We start from the raw sequence: 16,481 nt of genomic DNA, 5'->3' as shown, positions 1-16,481 counted from the left end.
AAGTTCAGAACGCGTTCGCTCTACTCACAATCCCTCCCTCGCTGTACGGCTGGGCGGGGCTTAAAGCTTGGCAGGAGAGCGGTACAAACAAGCGCTGTGAAGGGTTTTATTACACACACTGTGGCAAGGAAGTAGAGTGCGGCTAGGCACCGCAGCCCCCCTCCCCGGGGCATGGCACTCAGGTGAGTACTGCATCTCCCTTACACACTCCACATTGGATGTCTGCTAAACTTCTCACGACTTCTACTCCACATTGTCATTAGGGGACAGTCTCCGGCTTTGCCTTTATGTCAGGTCACGAGTTTCTTCCCTATCGATTCATCCGCCTTTCTAGCCTGTGCCATTCTGCCCCTTCCCCAGGGACGCGCGCTACTTTCTTTATTACTCTCGAACTCTTTGCGCGTCTCTTGACACACTGGCGGACCCTATTTCTGCCACACTTTTACGATCGTATCGCACTCTCGTCTCCAGGCTTAACTTTAGTCTCGTCTTCTCCTCCTACTTTTCTCTTCCTCAGTGACAGAACGTCAGAAGTGTTGCGATCATATTCATTATCGGTGCGATACTTTAGTAGGTTTCACATTGCTGGTTAGGGAACTCTTGCTCATTTCTTACGAGGGACGTTTAATGGTGTTTGGCACGAACTAGCGGAACGTATGTCACATGACAGGAACTGACAGGGAGGAGAGCTTAGCCTCTAGGTATGTCACTGAACGAGTAGACGTAGGACTTCCCATATGGTCTAGCGGTTAGGATTCCTGGTTTTCACCCAGGCGGCCCGGGTTCGACTCCCGGTATGGGAACGACATCTATTTTTTTTTTAAATAAACCATAGTTCAGTCTAAAATAGATTTAAAATGTTTTTTTTTGTTTTATTTTTTTTAATAAATCATAGTTCAGTTTAAAATAGACTTTAAAATTATCTTATGAATTTTGAAGCGCATACTGTAATACAAAAAATATACAGGGGCCAATTTCACACATTCTGAAGCTATTTCTTGTCTTCTTTTCCCTTTGGTTTTATTGTTAAACTGCACAACCCTTTTTGCCTGTCTTTGCTGTTGAACTCCTATGTTACAGCAGTTGCAGTGTATTGTGGGGATGTTGGGAATGCAGTGCATTGTGGGAAGGCATTCTGGATAATAGATCCTGTTTCTATAAGAATAATTTCATTTGTGCCAGGTTAAAGTTCAACAAGGGACACACTGGATCCAGGATTTGGTTTGGGACTCTGCTGAATCCAAGCACTAAGAATCCTAAGAATATCTGCAAAATTGTGGTGCAGAACAGGCACCATTTGTTTTGTTTTTTTTCACAAATCCTAATGGTAGTATAGCATATGCATATTCAAATTAGGGTTTGGGATTCTGCCGAAACCCAAAAACAAGAATTCAGTGCATCCTACTAGTAACATATTCATATAAAAGGCAAGGTCAGGTCAATATTGCTAGTAAGTAAGGGTCAAATCTCCCTTTAACCCAGTGCTGCTTACTGGTCTGACACTGATATATTTATATTTCAAAACTCTGTTATGTCACTGATGCTGATCTGGCAATCTGTAGGCTGAAAACAAATGTATACAGTAGTCCTTATAAAAGTATACCCCCCCCCCCACAGCCCAGAGTGATTGACAGAATAGGCTCAAGCTTTAGTAAATTATACCATGCGAGAGTACCTGGACCTGTTAATTCTGCTTGTCTGGGGGTGTGGTTTTAGGGCTGATTTTAAAAATAATAATAAGAAGAATAACAGAGCTTCCCTTCTCTTCTAGTGATACGAATAACATTGCTCTTTAAGCACCACATTAATTAGCCAAATAATGTGTTATCAAAGTGCCTGAAACAGCCCCCCATAGACCTAAATTACAGTCACCTATGAAGCACTCGTGCTTTTTCATGAAGACAGAATGAATGAATCTGTTTGCATCTTCAGCAGTGGTGTAACTATTAATGGGCACACAGCAAATTATTTTTCAGGTCCCCAAAATGTCCAGATGTTGATCTGTTTTACCAATACTTATTTAAATTCTATATGAATTAGGGCCTCATGGGCCCCCTATAACTCCTGGGACCCCCTGCAGCCACAGGGACTGCTTTGTCTGTAGTTACGCCCCTGATCTTCAGATTGTCCGACAAGTGTGAGCAATCAGCAGGTAATTGTACTACAAGTCTATGGGGGGGGGGATGTTTGGGTGCACGACTGTCGTGTTTTTTGGGCTGCTAACAACATTTAAATTATCCAGACCGCACCATGTGTCATTGTCTTACCTCATACCCCAGGTTGGTGCTCCTTTTAACAAAAAACTGCACTGTCCTGGAGTACTTGTGAGTGAGCACCATGGAGCAAACTTTTTCCTGCCTTGTATGGTACACAGTATAGTAAAAAGCAGAACTTTAAGCAAATATTTCTCAGAAGTAACCCAGTACTGTTTTCTGCTAACAGGAGCACCAGCCCAGGGTACGAAGTAAGTTATTCACTGGGGTGTCTAACATTTGGTCCCCTCCCATGTGGCTTATTCTAAATGGGGTAAGACCTTAATACCCCCTTCCCCCCGTTTCTAGTTAAAATGCTTGTGCTGACAGCATACAGTATATGTGGGGGTGAAGCTGAAGCATTGCTGGGAATCCAAACGCTCATCTCAATCACTGTGCTGCTATGCCCCTCCCTCTCCTAATATTCACATGATGTGCTGCTTAATGTGCAGGACTGGAATCTCCCAGCCTGGGATTTTCCTTAAAATATGAGCAAGCGGCCCAGGCAATTGCCCGGAATAGTACTCATCCTCCCAAGTGAAGAAGAGCATGTGACTGTGGGAGCGGTCCTTGTGTGGGCTGCAGCCTAATTGCAAATAGACATGGCACTCATCGATTGGCTGTCTGTATCCCAGCCTGCAAATTCTCAGCTATTACACTATTACAACATCGCCTCTGGGCAGGGCTCATTGCAGATGACATATGTGCAGCAGGAGAAAGAAAACGCATAAATACAGCTGTTTCCATGCTATATTGTTAGGGTTCAAGTTAGAGACAAAAACTCATTTATTTATGGTGCAAAGTCTTAACTCCCTTTTATTTCTCATACACAGTTCCAGGCTCATGTCTGTCTTTAAAAAAACAAAAAAAACAGTAACTCTTTCAACTGCAGATATGGGATCTGGTACTCCAGGTTCCTAATTTTGCATATACAGGTATGGGACCTGTTCTCCAGAATGCTCAGGACCTGGGGCTTTCATGATAACAGATCATTTCATAGACTTGAAACAGCCTAAGACTGGGTTAGCTTCCAATAAGGATTAATTATATCTTAGTTTGGCACATGTACAAGGTACCGTTTTATTATTACTGAGAAAAATCTAAAAAATGTAGAAAACATTATTATATGTATGTATATATATATATATATATATATATATATATATATATATATATATATATATATATATATATATATATATATATATATATATATATATATATATATATATATATATATATATATATATATATATATATATATACAGATATAACCGTGCCTGCCCTATGCTCGCTGTGTGTACAATACTCTGCATGCCCTACGATACCTATGGAACATAAGCCTGTTAGGGGTTTGTTAATATTTGGAAATTGTTGTTAGGGGTCCCTAAGGTGATACATCATGTGCTGGGGGGGGGTTGCTGTGTTATTAACAGGGGAGGAGGAGGCATATGGATTTAAGGGTATGTTTTAATATGACTTACATTTTCATATATGAGTAGGGCTGCCACCTGGCCGGTGTTTTACAGGCCTGGCCGGTAAAAATGATGGTCGATCCCAATGTTATTAATAGGGAAAAAAGATAAATATATAGGAAGGCTGGTATTTTTTTCCAGAAAAGGTTGCAACCCTACATATGAGTAATGATATCCCTGCTGTGAGCACCAACCATTTGGTTTTTTTCGTGTGCTATTACATACCTCCCAACTGTCCTGTTTTAAGAGGGACAGTCCCTCTTGTGACTCTTGTACTGGAAAGTCCTGTTTTTCTCTGCACTGAACGGCCAGAACAAGAAACAATGTTTCTAACTTAATTGGCTTTTGGCAGAGAGCCCAGAACAGCCACAACAAAAGATAAGATACATTTGTAACAATTCAAATATATCTAGATAAGCAAATAAGTAATTGTGACAATATATGATAACAGGTCCCTTGGGAAAAGTTTGACTCACAGATTAAAGGGCAATTCCCCTTCATTAGCAAAACTGTAATAACTGAAGAAAAAAACCACAGAAATATGTTCAAACTTTTATAACCTGCCAAATTTTGTAAAATGAACATGGTAATTAGGGTGTGTGGTCACAAAAATGGGCGTGGTCCAAAACTTTTTGTCACTCTACGCGCTGCAACTTTTTCGTCCCTCTTTTTATTTTCCAAAATGTTGGGAGGTATGCTATTATGTGGACATGGTCTTAACAGTTCTTGTGGTAATGTAGGCGTGGTTTAAAAACAGGGAGTGGTCAATGCCGTAGCAAAGCAGTGCTTTGTTCATCTGTATCTACTGCAAAGTTATAGCTGTGATAGGATTTTCCTTTGTGATCCCATGTTATAACAAGATGAACATTTGTATGGAGCTGGGTTACAGGAAGTGAACAGTTTCTGTGGAACAACAAATAACCTGCAGTTCCATGTTATGATAGATCCAGTTTTATTAACCAAACCACTTTTTGCTCATATCTATCATAGGCACAACATTTTCCACATAAGAGAAATCTGTATGTCAAGGCCAGCCCTGCCATAATATAAATGATAAGACTTTGCTATACTTAGTTTTGGTTGCAAGTAACAGACCCAGCTAGCTTTTCTGTAACTAGTATAGCATACCTCCCAACTGTCCCAGTTTTTGTGGGACAGTCCCAATTTTGACATCTCAGCCCCCAGTCCAGGATTGTTACCGAGGACTGTTACTGAAATGTCCCAAGTTTCATTTTTATTTCCTGCACTGACACCAGAAAAAGATACAACGTTTTGAAAACTTAATCAAACAAGAGGCTTTTTGGCAAAGTGCACAGACTACTCAGCTCTTGCAATAAAATACATTTGTAGCTATTTAAAATAAGCAAAGGTACAATTGTAACTATTTAAGATAAGCAGGTCTCTTGGGAGAACTGTGACTTGCTCTCCTTTATTAGCAAAACTGTAATAACAAATAAAAATGGTCCTAAACCCCCCATAAATGTGTTCATACATTCCCTAACCTGCCAAATTTTGTATAATGGACATGTTATTTAGGGGGTATGGCCACAACCTGGGCGTGGTCTACACATTTTCATACGCTGCAGAACTTTTTGTCCCTCTTTATTATTTTCAAATGTTGAGAGGTATGGTATAGGGATATAGTATAATGGGGTATCAGAGATCAGTATCTTCATGGCAGAATGGTGTTTCCTAGGGATAGAATTCAGTGGGTAATCTTAGGGCAGTGCTGTGCAACCATAGCAGAGCTATCAATGGTGTTTCTGCAAAATGCATGACTTTGCTTGATGATGTCCAACACATGATGCCTTCAGTATACAATGTGAATCAGCAATCCAAAATCCGTTTGGGTGGGTGTTGGGAGCACAAGTGTGGGACAGCCATATAAACTACCACATTTTTTGTCTTAACCAGATATTTAAAAGCTGCAAAATCTTTTAGGAAAAAGTGCAAATGTAAAGGGCATTAATATGTGCTATCTTAAAAAAAAATGTTAATCTTTGTATGTTCTGTATGACAGAGATTGCTGTGTCAAACAATGATTTCAAGATAGAGGAAACATGTTGAACTTAAAATGAAGATATAACTAAATGATCATAAAAGAGGTAAGAAACAGCACTAAAAGTAAAATACAAAATGCTCCCATATGAGACAGGAACATCCTAGACAGATACTCTTATGAAATAAATGATCCAGAATGCATGAGACCGATGTTGCCTCTAAGATGTGCATTTGTGTGTGAGCATAGCATTTTAATGCCAGCGCTTACAAGTTATAGGGCACACAATGAATTTTGAGTGAGAACATATAATTTAGTACATATTTTGAGCCACCCACCTTTTTGGGTACACAGAAAATAAATTTTTGTGCACACATTTTGAAAGAAGGAACATTGATCCAGGGGTTTCTGCATAAGGTTTCTTCTAGCGATGTGCTCCATTGCTTATGGCTACTAAAATTTACTAGAACATACAGTATAGAATTTTTTGCGATCAACATGCATTTTTGTAGCTTAGTTACTATCAAATACTAGGTGATGTTATATTATTAGGCTAATGTCTTCTAGATCATTTCAGACAGCTATCAGAAATCAGTTGAATGGGAAAATCTAGGCACAGAATGTAGAAGAGCTTTTTATTTAAAAAACAGTCTGCTGAGTGGCTGACAGAAAAGGGCCCCTTGTGCTTTGAGCCTTTAGCTGACACATTCATTTTATTAAGCCATTGTTATACTTTTAATAACTTTAAAGGAGAAGGAAAGGTTAAAAGTAAGTACGTAAGATTTATCAGAGAAGGTCTATATAAATATACTATACTATACTAAGTAATGCTGCTCCGAGTCCTCTGCTTAAAGAAACACAGCATTTCTTTACATCTATTGTGTACACATGGGCTTCTGTATCAGACTTTCTGTTTTCAGCATAAACCTCCAGGGCTAGGGCTTGAGCATGCTCAGTTTGCTCCTCTCCCCCTCCCGTTTCCCACCTTCCTTCTCCCATCCCTGCTGTAATCTGAGCCCAGAGCTAGGAGTGAGCTTGTCACAACAAGCTAATATGGCAGCTGTTATCCTAAACAAACAAAGAGAGAGCTACTAGAGCTGTTAAGTCAGGTATGGTAAAGCATTCTACAGAATAAATATAGCTTTTTCGCTTGCTCCATTGTGGCTAATCTATTGGCAATAAACTACTTCAGTAGCTTTCCTTCTCCTTTAAAGCCACTGAAAATATTGAATTCACGTATATTGGAAAGTTGCTTAGAACTATGTATATTTTTCGTTCTGCAAAAAAAACCTTTTAGTATGAGCAGCATTGTATTATGAGACTTTTTAAAAAAAATATTTTGGGACATGCCGTTCAGTTTTCTTCTTGTTGGGGTCCTATTTGCTCTAGGAACAAGGCAGTAGTTTGAATGACAGACTGGGAAATGTATAGGAGCTGTTCTGGATAGAAAACTATAAAAATAATAATTACTATGTAGCCATTAGAACGAGTCTGATCTCTTTCTCTACGCTTCACTAACGCTAGTGACTGGATAGCAATTCAAAATTCACATTAGATCCCAACTCAGCATTGTGGCAATGCTAAGCAGAGTGCAACTGCACATCCGTGGACTTTTTTTTTTTTTTTTTATAACATTTTCTGGCCACCAAAGAAGTTGTATGTCAGAAAATCTTCCCAAATGTGGACACCTTTTTTTTTTTTAAAGATACATGGCAGTCATGATGCGAAGGGGCAGATTTATGATGGGTCGAATTTCGATTCACTGGAGTTTTTTTTAAAACAAAATTTGACCAATTGAAATTTATAATAAAAATCAAATCGAACTCAGGTGAATAGGATTGACCTGAAAACTCAAATCTAATTTGAATCGAGTTTTAAAAACTCGATTCGAGTTTTAGAAACTCGATTCAAGATTTTTCTCCGAAATGTCAGGAAGGCTGCAAACATCACCAAATTGATCCCTGGACCTCTCCCTTTGACTTATACAGCAATTTGGCAGTTTTAGGTCTAATTCGAGTTCTTAAATGCCAAAGTATGATAAATCTCTAAAATCAAATTAAAAATTTTTTAAAAACTCGAATCGAATTTGGATAGTTTTGGCCATAAAAAAACTCCAAAATTCGACCCATGATAAACCTGCCCCTTGGAAGACAGTGGCACACAATTGCCCCCTAAGGGGCAGATTTATCATAGGTCGAGGTGAATATTCGAATTAAAAAAATTAGAATTTCAAGCTATTTTTGTGTACCTCGACTAGGGAATAGTCCAAATTTGATTAAATTTGAAAAAAAAATGTACTGCTCTTTAAAAATTCAACTTCGACCATTCGCCATCTAAAATCTCCCGAATTGCCGTTTTAGCCTATGGGGGACCTTCTAGAACCTATTTGGAGTCAATTGGTGAACTTTGAAAAATCAAAGGTTTTTTTGGGAAAAATAATAGTGACATTATACTTTAGAGTCTGAGCATTATCAAAATAAAAATAAACTTTCAATGTATAGTGTCCTAGTACACAATGCTTGCTTTCATATTTTTGTTTTTTATACAGTTCTGTTTTGCAGCTCGCTTTTTTTGAACTGTTCAATTTTTCAGTGCTTCAGTGTTATTTCTCTAGTTTTTTTGTGTAATAACCACATTTTAATTGTTTTTTTTAATGATGCTGACACTTTCCTTGTAACTATAATAATTGTGCCAGTATCACCAACCATACAACTCTGCAGTGGTATGGGGCACTGCAGTCGGAAAAAAACTTTCTTATAAGGCTTTTGCTTTGCCCCTTCCATAGGGATTCCCTGTTGCCAAGCGTTCTCTTGAGCTCAACTGTTTGTGTCATGACTTATCTGATAAATCAGCTTGCTTCCCCAGTGTTATACTTCTGTATTGACCGAGGATAAGGTGAAGTGATGCAGCTGCACCACAGATTCGTTTGTCTGGCTGGATGCTTAATGAAAGGATTGTTTATCTTTCAAACAAGCACTTTAGTGTTCTTCTCCATTTTTTATTTTGATTCAGTGGCTAGACAGGGAGCGTTGCCAGCAATATTTCAGTTAAGTTCCCTTTTGTGTTAGGCCCTATAATACATATTGTATATAAGTGAGTGATAAACTCTGCAAATGCTGCATAAATTTGTTGGTGCTATATAAATAAAGGTTAACAAAATAATAACAATATCCCTTTCTTTCTTTCTTTCTTTCTTTTTTTCTTTTTTTCTTTCTTTCTTTCTCTACATTAACAAGAGAGCGTATGTAGTGAGGATAGGTGCTAATGGTGCGTGTAGAAAAATAAAATATGTTCATATAGACACTAATTAAAGTGGACCTGTCACCCAGACACAAAAATCTGTATAATAAAAGTCCTTTTCAAATTAAACATGAAATCCAATTTTTTTTTATTAAAGCATTCATAGCTGTTGTAAGCTCATTTAAAAATTTCAGCTGTCAATCAAGTATTGTCTGCTCCTCCTCTATGCCATGGGCATAGAGGCGGGGCAGACAATTACTTTCACTTTCCATTCAGCACTTCCTAGATGTCACTGCTCTCCACACATTCCCCCGTTCTCTTCATCATTTAATTGTGTAGCCAGGGCATGGGGATGGACATTGTGTCCCCCATTCTGATGCACAAACAAGATTCTGAGATGATGCAAGGCTTGCCTTAATAACAGTGTCCACAAAATGGCTACTTCCTGCTTGCTATAATTTTGAATTCCCAGACTGAAGGAATATATTCAAATAATTTATATAGTGTAATTAAAGTTCATTTTGCTTGACTTATGTGATAAAATAGGATTTTGAATAATTTTTTTGGGTGACGGGTCCCCTTTAAGGAATATATAATGACTATTGAAATAAATATTATTATTATTACTGTAATAAACACCTCAGTACTTAAACAAGATATGTTGTACCCTTTAAATGGTAATGATTTCCTTTAAAAGTAAAAAAAGAAGAAGAATATTCTGGCCACTAGGTGGCATATTTGTTGAAGTGCGTGCTATTCAAAAATGGACTTGCATGCTTTTAGAATGTATGCACTTCACAGATGCCATTTGTGACAATTACTTGTTTCTAACCTTTTCTTTTAGTTACTCGTGCCTTCCTACCAGTTATGATGACTATTGTGTTGGTGCAAGGGAGTGTACATAATTTGGATAAAATGCTGCGCTACAATGTATTTTAGTGTCGACATTTGTCCGTTTCCCTTTGCTTACATCAGTATGAACTGGCAGTTTCTCATGCAAGCAGTTCCTCTGTGTTCCCAATAGTAGAGGGTTCCCTAGCCATTAGAGTTACTTACTGAACTGTAAGGATCAACAGCAGATGAACCAGGCAATGAGCTGTGGACACATTGGGTTATAAAGAGTCATTTACTTACGCACAGGGTCTTCGAAACAATACACAGGGCTTCAATACACAACCTTGTATGCAATTCAGAACTGGAGATGGGATAAACATACCTTTGCCAAGTGCAACTGTATGCAAGTACAACTCTATTGAAGTGCAAGAAGTGTGTTTAGAAACAACTACAATCTATGTTACCTTTAAAATTCACATTGAGAAGTTTATTTGTCTCTTTGTGTTTCTATTCCAATGTGCTTTACCATTAAAGGGGTTGTTGACCTTTAAATTAACTTTTAGTATGATGTAGATATTGATATTTGAAGACGATTTGCAATAGGTAGTGATTAATGAGCCAAATCAAAAAAATAAGATGCTATCCCTTTAACTGTCACACGTTTACACTGCATTTGTGAAAGAAGAACTCAAATAAGCAAGTGCTAGAGGGAAGTTTGTGGTGAGCTTTGCATTGCAACAGTATTTTCGTCTTGCTGCAAACAGACAAGATCAAGACAAAGACAAGCCAATTTACATTTCACACAGAACACACATAAAATTTCATTAGTATTTTACGTCCCATCACCAGCAGCAGCTGGGGACACAAGAAAGTATGTAATGCTTTGGCTTGTCCGTTGCCAGTACCAAAGATACCATTATCAAACCAGCACCTTATGGCATTATTGAAACACAATGGGTGTAGACAGAAAATATTAATTGAAAATCAGTGGCGGAACTACCGGGGGTGCGAGCGGGCCAGGGCCCGCACCCCCTCAGGGCCCCCCGGCAGCGCTGCGCGCCACTAAAATCCCTGCAATTTGGGCCGTACGGAGAGGGCGAGGGTCCCCGCTGCACGTCACGCACCAGGGTCCGTCCCCCTCTAGTTACGGTACTGTTGAAAATGACAATATAGACCAGCCATAACCTAGCCCATCACTTGTGACTAGTAACTCTTTATTGTACAGATCATTGGGGAATCTGCAAAATTTCCATGGGCCATTGTAGGTAATATAGAAATACATCAGTTGTGCACAAATATCAGACACAGTATCACTCCTAATGATTTTGATCCTTATTTGTATGTTGTGATGTCATAGGGAACATAGAGTTTTTTCGATCCACTGGGACAGGAACTGATATGAATGATGTAAAATCTATTTCACATGCTCCATTAATTGAATGAAGAATAGTAATAATCCTTGATAGCTTGTGATTGCTGTTCTGTGTGTCCTGTCTAGGGTTGCCACCCGGCCAGGACTTAACTGGTAAAACAGCTGCCAAGTCTGGGGCCAGTATTAAAAATTTACCTGCAATGTAGTTGATGGTAAATTTGTAATACCCTTTAAAAAAAAGCCTATGGCCCACCCCCAATTCGCTTAGAACTAACGGTTTTTTTCCGGCCTTCTGGCCATCACGTTATGTGGCTCCGCTCACTTTTGCAGCACAGTACGTGGCTCCAACCCTTTTTGCTTCACGAACGCCCCTTTTGTTCCCACCCACCAGCCGCTAAAAACTTAGAGAAAAGGTGGCAACCCTAGTTCTCTCCTTTTATGTTCTCTGTACTGCTAGTTCTGACTACAAGTATCTTGTGGCAATAGTCCCCTTTCATTCAAGCAATACTGTTTCCCATAATATGTTGCAGGTTCTGCATGCATGCTGTACACTAATTTTATGAAAATCTTGTTGGTCTATGAAGTGGAGGGGCAGCATGCTGCAACATTGCCCGAAAGTCCAGCTTGTTAAATGGGTTCTTCACCTTTAAATTAACTGCTAGTATGCTGTAGAGAGTGATATTCTGAGACACTGTACAGTTGAGAGATTTTTTAATTTGTGGTTATTAAATTTTATTTAGCTTTTTTTTCAGCAGCTCTTCAGTTTGCAATTTCAGCAATCTGGTTGCTAGGTTCTTTTTGCGGCTTCGGGACTTGAACTTCGGCTTCTTTCGTGGCTTTGGGACTTTGGAGGTTCGGCGCTGTCAAGGGGGGCCTGGCTATTTCAAAAAGTGCAACACAGCCAGGCCCCCCTTTAGGCCTGGGCCAGGGGCGTAACTACAGAGGAAGCAGACCCTGCGCTTGCAGGGGGGCCCAGTAGAATAGGGGGCCCAGTGAGGCCCTAATTCATAGCCAATTTTAAAATGTCTGGGTAGAACAGGCCACCTTATCAATATTTTGGGGCCCTAAATTGAATCTGCTGTGGGGCCCAGTGACATATAGTTACGCCACTGGCCTGGGCCTGGTACAGCAGTACCCCCTGTGCCCCCTTTTTTTCAATTCAGTTGGTTTCAGATAGTTCACCAGAAATAAAGACTTTTTTCAATTGTTTTCCATCCTCTTTTTTTTTTTTTACCGTTTTTACAAAATCTAAGTTTAAAGTTTAATTTCCCTGTCTCTGGTGTTTCAGTTTGGCAGCTCAGTAATTCAGATGCAGCTTTTGAACTAAATTTAGTTTTTCAGCAGCATCTCTGGAGTATTAGCAACTACTGTATCAATTATTATGGCTGCCTTTAATGAAACCATAGATTATGCTCAGCAGGGACAAAGATAAGAAATGTATCAACTAAATGTATCAATTTAAACAGTTATACAGTCGCGACCCCCCCCCCCAGAGCTGCTGTAGAAGGCGAAAAATTACACTTTACACCTAAAGTGTAAATTATACAATATTAGAAAAACAGGCACACATAGAAAATAGAAAGTAATTGAAAAAAGTGAACTATCTGAAACCAACTGAATTGAAAAAAGTGTTGGAAGGCTGGTTTTGCTTCCAATAAGGATTAATTATACTGTATCTTAGTGTGGATCAAGTACAAGATACTGTTTTAGTATTACAGAGAAAAAGGAAATCATTTTTAAAAATTTTAATTATTTGGTTAAAATGGAGTCTGTGGGAGATGGACTTTCTGTATAATGGGCTTCCGGATAACGTATCCTATACCAGTACCTGCTATAGCGCAATGCTTTTCAGTGTTTTTTTACAATGCCAGGAATAAAGGCACGGGAGCAAATCTGATCACCTGGAAAACGCTTTATGTTTTCCGGTTTAGTTGCTGCGGGTGCTGTTTTTTCTTATCTCAGATGGGATTCCTGCGTTTTTTGGTCTGGTTTCTCAAAGCATCAAATTTGGGAAAGGGGGCATGCATTTTATCTGTGAAAAATCGTTTATAAAAAGAAAAAAAGTATGATCTGCCAGTTCTTTCCATTGCTACTTTGCTGTATGTTCATTTTTGAAACCATTTTCTATTTAAGTAAAACTGAAACTATGTATGTTGTGCATGATGTAGGCATCAGCCTCCCCTGATACATTCCCATCTCTCTGCTCCAAGGGACACATGTACTTTGCTCTGTGCCTGAATAAGGTGGGGCAGGGCGTTCCTCTTCCCAGCCTGCACCGTGTGTTTTATGTTACCTGTACATTTGCATGTTTGACCTAGCAGGATAATTAGGCCCCAGGCAACATGGGCGTTCCCTTTTCTTATAAGCACTCACTTTCATGTATGACTCATGAAGCTGAAGCAACCATACCACTTCCTCTAATCTACCGTGGCCATTTTCAACACGGCTGGCTTTATTAAAAACACATCTTCAGACACCCTCACATTTGGGACTTCTTAAATTTGCTCAGGTGGAAACTGGAGGAACAAAAAGGTAACGTTGTTGTGCTTAAGCTTACACATTTTGTGCGTGCTGTGCTCATTCTGGCAATTGTAGCATAAAGGCTGTTCACTGGTTCTTCAACCTTACTGCGTTATGTGTTGAATCCCATTATCAAGTTTTTAAAAAGTTGTATTATTTTTTTTTTTAAATTGTTGCATCCATAAAATACTGCAAGTTGTTTACTTTATAACCAATGTTATAATTTCACCTGTTTCCTTTCCCTGTTCTGGGGAATGCTGAGGTCGTAGCCCACAATTGTCAAAAATCAGAATCAAAAACAGTTTGACAATTAAAAAAAGGGCACTACAGGCTGGAAATGGCTGTAATCAGTGACATTTTAGCTCTGTATGTCAGTGTTCTGAGCATCAGTATTTCTGACTGTATGAAAGTTTGATTTGCTATGATGTACTTCTAGTTCCTTTTTTTAATGCAGCCAAATGCTTTTGTTGCCTCTCAGCCGTTTGCAGCAGTGACATACACTATTTTGCTTGACCAGAACGAGTCTATTTTTTTATTCCACTATCGCTTTCCTCTCTGAATGCCTTGCCTTCTTTACCGTTATGTTAAAACTTAGAACATCTACCCTACTTAAAAGAATATAGATTTTGCATGTTTATATTTTTGTTTTACCATGTTCTAGGTATCTGAAGGGCTTACAAAGTCTGATCAGGTCTTGTGTCATTTGAGGAATGAGGATTACAAGACCTGAGGGCTGGTCCCTTGCTGCCTTTGTGCCAATTCCTTTATATAAAGCCGAGTGGAATATTTTGCCACTATATCATTGAATGTAATATACCAATCTTTCCTACGAAATCTATTTTCTGTTTGGAGTTCTTTAGAAGTTCCACAAATACTACTTCGACTGTTGTTTTTGTTGGCTTACTAATAAGAGATTCTAGTTCCCACTGAGGTATTAAGTATCATTAAAACATGATACAGAATGAAAGCATTTTCTTTTTGTATTTTTTTTGCTTTATACTTTATTTTATCTTCTCTTGAAACCTGTGTTGTAGATGATACTATACCAGTATGCTTTGCTGGTTTAGAATGGTTTGACACATGAAGCTAATAAGCAGTTATTATTATTATTAATAAAATGTATTTTTAGAGCGCCAACATATTGCACAACGCTATGTTTGAATAATTTGTAAAAAGCGCACCAGTCCAGTATGTTCTAAAATGTTATACTTCCCATGTAGTGTACAGCTTCCTTACAGGCCGAATAGAGTATTTTGGTTATAGAGCTCTAATTGTTTTCAGCCTTATAATAAGGGTAGGAAGCTATTGCATTAAACACTGGTTTCTTCCCTGATTTGGGGCAGATTTATTAAGGGTCGAAGTGAAAAATCAAGTTTTTTTTTTTTTTTTTTGGTCAAAACTCTCAAATTCGAATTGTGAATTATATAAACTCTATTCGAGTTTTAATTAAAATTTGAATTTCCAGATTTATCATACTCTGGCTCTTTAACAACTCAAATTAGACTATTAAACCTGCTGAATTGCTGTATAAGTCAATGGGAGAGGTCCAGGGATTCATTTAGTGATGCTTGCAGCATTCCAGACATTCAAGTTTTTTTCAGAAAAAAAACCTCAAATCGAGTTGTTTTTTTTAAAATTCGATTTGAGTTTTTATAATTTGAATTAGATTCGAGTTTTCAGGTCGATTCAATTTGTCAGAGCTGAGAAAATTCGATTTTATTAATACATTTCGATTGGTCCAATTTAGAGTTTATGGGAGTTTTATGAATTCGAAATTTGACCCTTAATAAATGAGCCTCCCTATGTCATATGCCGTATCTGCAAACTCTTAACATGTTTAAGCCTATTCTAAATCCAGATAGTTCTATTGTACCATATTCATCTATCCCTACTGCTTTAATTTTGGTACTTTTTCACTTTGAGTTCTGTGATGTTTCAGTATAATATAATTGCAGGTCAAGTTAAACAGGTCATGAAACATATCAGCCACTCCTGTTTTAGTTTTGGTGTGGCCCCTGTCCAGTTACTAGATATAATTTTTGATGGGGTAAATATGTCATTATAGCCGTTTCTTGCTAATAAGGGATTACGCCGAAGGTTTTCATATATTTCAGGGTATTCTGGAGTGACCTGTTTTGTAAGGGATGTTCAGGATTAGCTTTATTTTAGCAATAACTCTTGATGAGGATGATTGTAATTGTAGTTCTTCAGTATCATGAGGACTGTAGCTTGTACATTTCTGCTGTATAGATTTTGGCCACGGTAAAGCTTCATTCAGAGAAGAAAATTTCCAATGAAAAGCCAATAAGTTTATAATCTCACCAGTAGTACGTGGGGTCTGGGTGCACATGCCCTAGACCTACAGCTCAAGGTGGATGTGTCCAACAAAACAGAAGACAGCAGGCACTCAATGATCCTACAAAAACAGGCTTGTAAAATAACTGAAAATAACTTTATTTTAGAACGTAAAGTAAAGTACTTTTTGGCCTATAATAAAGTTCTTTTACAAGCCTGTTTTGGATCTGTGTGTGCCTGCTGTCTTCTGTTTGCATGGTAAAGCCTCACCAGCCATTGGTAGCAATTTTACTTAAAAGCGAAGACATTATGCATGAAAAAAACAGAGATGTTTTTACTTTACTAAATATTTTCTGGCTGCACACAGATTCAGGGCAGAATGTTCCCCCGGTCTTAATGTGAATGTGTGACAGATAACCAGTAAAACCACAACATTTGCAAGTCAAGTGACCCCAGTTTCCTTCACTTCTGGCTCATTTGACGATATGCTCAAG

General features: G+C 38.4%; 1 protein-coding gene and 1 non-coding gene across 4 annotated transcripts in view; both read left to right on the top strand.

The window, feature by feature from the left end:
- The first annotated feature begins 55 nt into the window (after nucleotides 1-55).
- The window catches only part of elf1.L (E74 like ETS transcription factor 1 L homeolog), a 65,822-nt gene continuing 49,396 nt past the window's right edge, over nucleotides 56-16,481 (top strand). Inside the window, exons 1-2 of one of the 3 annotated variants that reach the window (XM_018245234.2) lie at nucleotides 81-182; nucleotides 5,748-5,832. The gene's annotated coding sequence lies outside the window, so the exon portion shown is untranslated. Of the gene's footprint in view, nucleotides 183-5,747; nucleotides 5,833-13,563; nucleotides 13,705-16,481 lie in introns of those variants that run through there. The other 2 variants (XM_018245235.2, XM_018245233.2) reach the window with 2 other exon arrangements.
- On the top strand, nucleotides 732-803 carry trnae-uuc. The gene has a single exon. It is a non-coding gene; the product is annotated as a tRNA-Glu (tRNA).

Source organism: Xenopus laevis, chromosome 2L (genome assembly GCF_017654675.1).
Source record: "Xenopus laevis strain J_2021 chromosome 2L, Xenopus_laevis_v10.1, whole genome shotgun sequence".
NCBI lineage: Eukaryota > Metazoa > Chordata > Amphibia > Anura > Pipidae > Xenopus > Xenopus laevis.
This window is presented reverse-complemented; position numbering and strand designations above follow the sequence as displayed.